At 46.6% G+C, this 8,681-nt stretch overlaps 1 non-coding gene across 1 annotated transcript; it reads left to right on the plus strand.

The window, feature by feature from the left end:
• The first annotated feature begins 6,867 nt into the window (after nt 1-6,867).
• Nucleotides 6,868-6,940, plus strand: TRNAT-UGU (transfer RNA threonine (anticodon UGU)). The gene has a single exon. It is a non-coding gene; the product is annotated as a tRNA-Thr (tRNA).
• Nucleotides 6,941-8,681: the final 1,741 nt, after the last annotated feature.

The raw sequence follows: 8,681 nt of genomic DNA on the forward strand, positions 1-8,681 counted from the left end.
CTCATTTTTGTCCAGTGGCTTTAAATAGTTCAATGAGATACTCAAATCAAGACTTCCTTGGGATATAATTATAAAAATGACAACCGAAATAAAATATAACAGGTTAAAAATAAAGATAGCAATATTTGTTAAAGCTAAATGAAGCCTGACATGTAACAGATATGTTGAAAAATCAAATCAAAGTCTTAAAGAGAGATTCCACCAAAGATTGTCATAAGCACTGGCTCATTGGTCAGAGTATTGCCAGAAGAAACACCAGAGTAAATGCACAGATCAGTTAATCGCTAAAAAAGAAAAACACAGATCCAACTTAGAAACATGAGGGCACAAGTGGTTTAACTAAATGACAGAGGAAAACTCAATATATGCAAAAGTTAAAGGTACAGACAGCTATTATGACTTCCCATATAAGTAACTTTTTTCTGCTTTCAGACCATTCCAGGTTATGAGGAAATGACTATGTAATTTGTGAGCCACATGAATGGAGACTAAAAATATGGGAAGGCTACATAAGGAACAGAAAGCTAAATATAGTGATGTTTGGTAAATTATAGCCTGAACAAGAGAGAGCCTCAACAGGCTTTTTGCAAAACTCAAGATACTCTTGGTGAATGTCCATCCACACTTCACTAGTTACATTTTGCAAAGAAGAGTCAGGGACAAGACCCTAATGTGTTTGCACGTAAAGTATGCACAGACTGTGTGTGGTTCTGAAAATAACCCAGTTAGAAACAATGAGCTACAAAACAAAAGCACAACAGAAACTATCCTTTGCCTCATTAGATTGTGAAAAGGTGATGTCCAAGATTAAAGAAATTCTAGTTAGACAGTAATAACTCCATCAGAAAAGCATTGTAACTTGATTGCTTTATGTCAGATTGGCAAATATGAAAAAATGCCATTAGACTACCCCTGAAAGATGAAAACAAGCTGTAATCCTTCAGTATACTGCCCCCTTCCATTCAAAGAACATTAGGACAAGGCACAGAAGACTTCCTCAATTGGACAGTGAGACTTGTCATACATAGGACCACCCGATATTTGTAAAAGAAATGAGAAATAAAACAAAAAAGGCACTACTGCATAATAGGAATATTAAATATCAGTTAATTTAATAGTCGAGTAACCTCATGAATTCTTATAGGTTAGTTGACTATTCTATAGTCCCCGGGGGCTGGAGCAGCAGTCACTGTATCAGAGGCAGAAGCGCAAGGTGCCAGGCAGGAGTTGGTCCACAAGGGGAGCCATTTTAAAAACCAACTCTCCTTGCAGACCAGCTGCCTGTCACCCTGTACTGCTGCCTTTGATAAAGAGGCAGCTGCGCGAGGTGGCAGCAGCCCCTGTCTCAGGGAGGTCTGAGCTCCTGGACCCGGTGTGAGGGACTGAGCCGGGCTGCCTGACCGCCTGGTTCCTACTACACTTTAAATGCAGAGCTGCAGCAGGTGTAGGTCCCGGACACGGACATGGTGCAAGCCAGGACTGAGCCAGGCTGCTGGCCGGAGAAATGCATGCAGTCTATAGCATTAACCTAAAAGGCTATTTCTAGACTACAGGGTTTTTTCGAAAAAAGTGGACTTTTTTCGAAAAAACTTCACCTGCATCTAGATTGCCAAAAATTAAATTGAAAGAATGTGGTAGTTTTTTCAACAGCAGTAAACCTCATTTTACGAGGAAGAACACTTTTTTTTCGAAAGAGCTCTTTTGAAAAAAAAAAAACAGGACTGTGTAGCACTTTAAAGACTAACGAGATGGTTTATTAGGTGATGTTAGTCTTTAAAGTGCTACATAGTCCTGTTTTTTGTTTCAGCTACATCAGACTAACACGGCTACGTTTCTATCACTAGACATTTAAATTTATTCAATTATAGAAGTGTTATTTTAATTTAAAAATAGGTATTCTCAAACTCTGAACTATTACCTATATAAAGTTTAACATTTGATTTACTATGGATTTTTACATTTCTCTAAACAAGAGTTACAATGTCACTCTTACAGAAGTCGTCAAACCACATTCAGGTATCTTTTGTCCACTTTATTTTGAGCATACATTCCATTACAGGAAATATCTGGACTTTAGCTACTCTCATTATGCTGTCTCACCTGTCTTTGTATGTAACCATGTGTTAGTCAGTCTCAGCTCATTTTCCCCCTCACTTGTTGATTTAAAATTATTTCTAAATATTTAGGGTAAAGCTTCCCTAGTAAAATACAAACATTTTTACTAAGTCATTCACAATCTTTAGTAATAAAGTATGTACTTGGAGTTTTTAAATAAACATAACCCTTAAGACAGTATTACTGGACTCTGGTTCTTATGCAGTATGGATGTAATTGTGTAGTCTATTAACCGATTAATTGATAAGCAAAAGCTTAGGGTACGTCTAGACTACAAGCCCCTTTCGAAAGAGGCTTTTTTGAAAGAGCTCTTTTGAAAAAGCCTCTTATGAAAGAGATCATCTAAACTTCCACAAGACTTTCAAAAAAGCAATCTGCTTTTTCGAAAGAGAGCACCCAGGCAATCTGGACGCTCTCTTTTGAAAAAGCCCTGTTTGCTCACAGACATTTACCTTCCTCTCCCCCCCCACATCCCCCTTCTGTTCTGAAATGTGATTTGTCCTTTTCATATGTGTTCATTTTTTTAAAATTGTATCCTTTGGTACATAGTCCTGTATTTTGTTTTAAATGTCTAAATTGTTATTTTAGAATTACTGAAGTGTTGTGAGCATATAATTTGATTTGCAAATCAGAGGGGCTGTTCTGTGGATATTTAATAGCCTTATTGTGTACCAATATGGGGTTAAGAGGTGGGTAATTGACTAATCATGTAGTTGATACAATTGGTATCGACTACTTGATTAGTTGATAAGAGAAGGCTCAGTCCTGGCTTGCACCAGGTCCAGGAGCTACTCCTGCTGTGACTCTGCAGTTTAAATATAGTATCAGCTGGGCATGCAGGCAGCCCAGTTCCTACTACATTTAAACTGCAGAGCCACCACAGCCAGGGCTGTTCGCAAACAGAGGCTACTCTGGCAGCAGCACCTATCCGCAGGGGGGTCGCACACTTCTGCTAGAGGCAGCAGTGGAGGAGGAGCTGGTGGTACTGTGGAGACAGTCCTAAAGGGAACTGGCTTTTAAGCTGGCTTCCCCCAGCACGGGCTCCTTCTTCACCCTGCCACCTTGCTACCTCTGGTTCAGAGGCAGCAAGGGGGGAAGGAATGCAAGTCAAGTAGTCAAATCAACTACTTGCTAAGCCTAGGCTTATAGGTAGTTGACTACTCATTTACAGCCCTCGTACAAAAGTCACCTACTTAGATCTATATATGTTAAATTTTATGATAAAATCTTGGTCTGAAGTGGTTGGATCTTTACTAATTATGTTTCAAGGCAACCTATTTATTATTATTCTATAACCATCTTGTTTTATTTTCTGTGACTTTCTATTTCTTTTTCCATTCTAATTTCATTAGTAAAATGTAGGGATGTTAAATTTCATTTAATCAACTAATCGACTACACTAGTTGATAGATTTTCCATTGTCTAGTCAATTAGTCAATAAGAGGGGGAGCAGCAGGGGGATTAGCTCCCGGCCCCAGGAGCTAACCCTGCTGTGGCTCTGCCTTTTAAATGTATTAAAGAGACAGTTGGCTCTTTAATATATTTAAAGGGCTTAAGCACAGCGGGGAGGACTCGGTGCAGGACTGGCACGAGCTGGGAATCAGCTGTCCTGGTTTGTGCCAGGTCCCCCTGCCGCACTTCTGATTTTTAAATGTATGAAGAGCCGGCAGCAACAGGGTAGAAGCAACTAGTCAAGGGACTAATTGACTATCTGATAAGCTAGTCGACTGGTTGCTTACATCCCCAGTAAAATGTATAAATTTACAAAGCAGTCAAGCCCATCCTTTTGGCTAAGTAACATCAAAGCCTGAAAAATCATGAGAGGTATAGCAAGGTTCATTGGTCAATTTGTTTAAATTAAAGGGTGTAAATATCACTAAGTGTATTACATTGTTTCTTTGTACCCCATTATTCAAAGATTGAAGTTGGTGGGAAAAAAATAATACATCGTTTTTAAACACATTTCAGCTATGAAAAGTAGAGTGGATTATATAATGGACAAAATATGCTCATGTCTCCTTGGTTTAGGACTGACTGGGAGATTTACAATGGATATAATTCACGCTTCACTAACCTGAAAAACAGATATGGAACTCCTGGTGCTTCAGATTTATAGCCAAGAATGTGTATTGTTAAATTAACCAGAAATGGGCTGCACTTACAAATATCGGATTCAAAGGTGACCTTGAGCTGGGGAGAGTTTACATACAGTCCCCAAAGCCACATAGACCAAGTACAGCAACCTGAGCAGAGCACCAAACAGCCCCTCAGGAATAGGGTAACCATATTCCATATTTCCCTATGATGAATATGGGACACCAAGAGTGGGGGAAGGTGGGCTAACCCCTCAGTGTGGGGGGAGCTGCCGATGCTCGGTGCTCCAGCTCTGCAGTGCGGGGGGGACCACCAATGCTCAGGACTCCATTGGCAGAAGCTCCGAGTGCCAGCGGCTCTCCTCCCAACCTGACCCACTGCAGGGATGAAGTTCAGCTCCACAGCATGCAAGGGAGGTTGGGGGGAGGGAAGCCACTGGTGACTGGGGCTTCAGCGGCTGTAGGCCCTCTCCCCCCCGCAGGGGAAATACAGGACAATGTGCCCATTTAAAAAAAAAAAGGATGCTGGGAGGAGGTCTTAAATAAGGGACTCTCCCAGTAAAAACAGGACAGATGGTCACCCTACTCAGGAAGGAGGTTTAAAGACTGCCTAGCTGAGTTTGTTAAGAAGCGTGTTTGTTAAGAAATGTGCTGGCTGCTCATGATTTCAACCCTGAAGCTAATGGATTTTGGCTACTTCATTTTCAAAATATAAAGTAAAATTCAAAGCGTGCTAAGTTCTTGAAGACCCTTCCCTACCAAACCTTCTACATACCATTCAGTTCTAGCTATCAGATCAGCCAAATTTCATCTGTACACAGGGGAGGTTTAGGAAGTTGAAAAGACAAAATGCAAAAAGAATACAGGTTGGACCTCCCTGGTCTGGCACCCTGCGGACCTTACCAGTCCCAAATGAGGGAATTTGCCATACCAGGAAGGGAGGTCCTCCGCCATCAGCCCTCCAGCCTGCCGACTCACCTCGCTGCTAGCTCTGCTTCTGGCCCTAGCTGGCTCCCCTGCTTCTGGCCCAGCTGGGTGGCCAGCCCCAGCCACAGCTGCTATGGGCTCCCAGCCCCGCTGCTGCAGGTGACTGTGCACTCCCAGCCCTTATGCAGCAGGCTATTACACATGGCCAGAGCTGCTGCGGGTTCATGGCCTTGGGCTGCCAGATACAGCAAGGGCTGCTGTGGCCCACGATTCTATTAGTACAGGTTCCCAGCCTCAGTCAGGGCTGCTGGACGCTAGCCCCACAGACTACCTACCCCCCAGGCCTGCAGGTGGCCGGCCTCTGGCTTGGGCTGCCAAATGTTGCCCACTGCCACTGGTCCCGCCCCAGGGCTCTCTGATCCAAGGACAAAAGTTGACGGACCAGAGAGTCCTGGTTTAGGGAGGCACAATGTATACAGATTATCTCCCTCTGAATGATTTTGCACTAGCATTAAAACTCTCACCCCATAACATAATTGTGTCCCACATCATGGATGGTATATCATAGAATACAGGGAAACAGGAGAGGAAGATTAAGATTTTGGCATTGATATTTTTAGTAAAAGTCACAGGCAGATTGTGAGCAATAAAGAAAAATTCATAGACGCTTGTGACCAGTCTCTGACTTTCATTAAAAATATCCAGGACAAAATGGGGAGCTCAGCTATGGAGTCCTCACAACACCTGCAGAGGCTGGTCAGCTACAGGTAGCCAGGCCAATAGCCACTGTGGGGCTTAGGGCAAGGAGCGGGGGAAAGGCAGCACCTCAGGCAGAAGGGGCAGGGCTGAGGGGAGTCAGCCCTTAGCACCACCCAAACTGTGGTGTACCCCCACCCTCAGCACCACAGGGAGCAGTGCTCCAGCAGCAATTCAAAGTGGCATGGGGCTCTGGCTACAGCAGCTGCTGCTGCAGTAGCAGTGGTGGCAATGAGAGCTCCAGACCCCTTTGAATCTCTGGGCATCAGAGCAGATCCCCTCCCACACACACACATATGGGTGGGCATGGCTACAGGGGACAACTCTGAGTTATAGGAGTCCCCTCTGCCAGGTTTGAGTTCCAGATTACTGCTCATCAGAGCTACAGGAGGCTTGTGGTGGGCCCTTTCAGCTACTGGAACTGAATTCACAGAGGTCACTGAAAGTCACAGATTCCATGATGTCTGTACAAAAATTCTAGCCTTAATTATATATACTTGCAGCCATCCTATATATTCATTAGTTTCCATTGGCCAGAAATTGCAGAAAGACAGCAAATCAAGATTTTGAACATACCTGTCTTAATGGAGAGCTCTGTGTGAAATGTAATCCACTTTACAAAGATATAAGGAGTCTAAACAGGAGGATGTTGCTTCAATTTTTTGTCAGTTTTGCATCAGTAGTAATTTGTATTCAGTTACTATCAATTAGTCTATTTATTGCAAAAGTTTCCTCCCCACATTTAAGTTTGGAAAGGTTTGGACCTGGGGAATTTCTAACTCAGCTCTGAAAACAAAAATAGATCCCCATTATATATATATATATTTTTTTTTTAAATGTTAAAATTCCTGCTCCTGAATTCCAGGTGTTTCACAGCTGTAGCTGAAGAGAGACTAATGCAAATTAAAATCATTTATGAGAATAACACAGAATATGAGTACAGTACCAAGAATTTTGATTCACTTAAATGATAGGTGGCTCCATAGCTCAGTGGTTAGAGCACTGGTCTTGTAAACCAGGGGTCGCGAGTTCGATCCTCGCTGGGGCCTCGAGTTTATTTTGTCAGTTAAAACGACCCAAATTCAATCATTTTAAGGCGAGCGGCGGGAGGGGACCGCGCCGTGAGCGGCTCCTTGGCGGGGCCCGGGCCTGGCTCAGACGCGGAGACCGAACCCCCAGGCAGGCGGGTGGGCGGGGCTATTACGCAGCCGGTCTGTTTACTCCCCTGCGCGGGCCTCTGGCCACCAGTGGCTCCCGGCGCGCGCAGGGGGAGGCCCGGGGCGCGCGGAGGGGAAGGGGGCGGAGTCCGCCCGGCTCAGCTTGGCGGGCCGCCGGGGTTGCGGAGCGGGGGCCCGGTCCGGGGCTGTGGGGCGGCGGCTGCAGGCAGCGCGCTGGGGCTGGGGCGGCGCTTCTGGGCAGCCCAAGCCCCGCTGCTGGCCATGGGGCGGCACCGGCCCTTACTCAGCCTGCGGGTTGGGCAGAGCCCCCAGCCCGGCTGCGGCCTGAGCCCCGCTTGCCCCGGGCGGTGGGTGGAGGCGTGAAGGCGGCGGGAGGGGGCGCAGCAGCTTGGGGGGGGGGAGACTCTCCTTTACTACTGAGCTGGGGATGTGAGCGACCAGTCCACGCATGTCAGGGCAGGCTCTAGATTTTTTACTGCCTCAAGCACAAAATTTTTTGGCCGCCACCCCCCCCCTTCCCTTTTTTGTTGGCAGCGTCCCGGAGCAGGGGTGTCTCCGGCCACAGCTTAGGGCCCCTGGCACAGAGGGAGGGGGTGTTCTGCTCTGCTCACTTGGCCCAGGCCACAGGATCTGGCCCAGCGCAGAGATAAGAGCTTGGCCTGAGATCAAGACTGGCCCCGAATGACCCAGAGCACCAGGCTGGAGCCCGGACACCTGGGTTCTGTCCTCAGCCCTACCACTGGCCGGCCTGGGGCAAGTCGCTTCCCTGCTGTCTCAGTTTCCCCTTCGAGAGCTAGGGAAATGCTGTTGCCCCTTGTGGCCAGTCACAGTGACCGGGTGGGGAGAGCTACCCCCTCCGGATGGATGCCCCTGCACCACATGGCACTGGCCAGCCACTCAGCGCGTGCAGTGGGCCACATGCAGGTCCCGGCCCCATGGGAAAGAGACTCAGGCAGCACCACCCGTGGAGGTGACCGCAGATGGGGGGGGGGGCAGATCGGGGGCGGCACAGTACACACAAGTATGGATGGAATGCCGCCCCTGGAAATGTGCTGCCCCAAGTATGTGCTTTCTTTTCTGGTGCCTAGAGCCGGCCCTGACTATCCATAAGAAAAAGCTTATCCGACAGTTGACACACTAGTGGATTAGTAGCTCTTCCCCCCCCCCCCCCCCCGGAAGGGGACGGGCACAGTGGCTGCATTCCACCTTTGAAATGCACAGGAGTCCCTGCTAGGGTTCTTGTGCACTTCAAAGCGGAAATGTCACATGGAGCCTAGGGCCAGAGGGAGCATTTCAATCTGAAATACACAAGAGCCCCTGCTGGTGCTCTTCTACATTTCAAATACCTCACGGCCCTTCCGCTTTGAAACGTAGCAACGGCCAGGAGAGCTCTTGCTACATTTCAAAGCAAAAGTGCCCTTATCAACTAATTGAATAGTTGATGGAAATTCCACTGATTATTCGATTAGTTGATTAATCTGATTTTAACTCTCCAGTCAAAAACTAGATACCTGGCAGCCCTCTGCTGCCCAGCACTCAGAAGCCTGGGGAAGAGGCCTAGAGCATGGGATGCTAATGTCAGTGTGTCAGGGTTGCGATTGTGAAACAGACA

The sequence above is a fragment of the Pelodiscus sinensis genome, chromosome 3 (genome assembly GCF_052426305.1).
Source record: "Pelodiscus sinensis isolate ZL-2025 chromosome 3, ASM5242630v1, whole genome shotgun sequence".
NCBI lineage: Eukaryota > Metazoa > Chordata > Testudines > Trionychidae > Pelodiscus > Pelodiscus sinensis.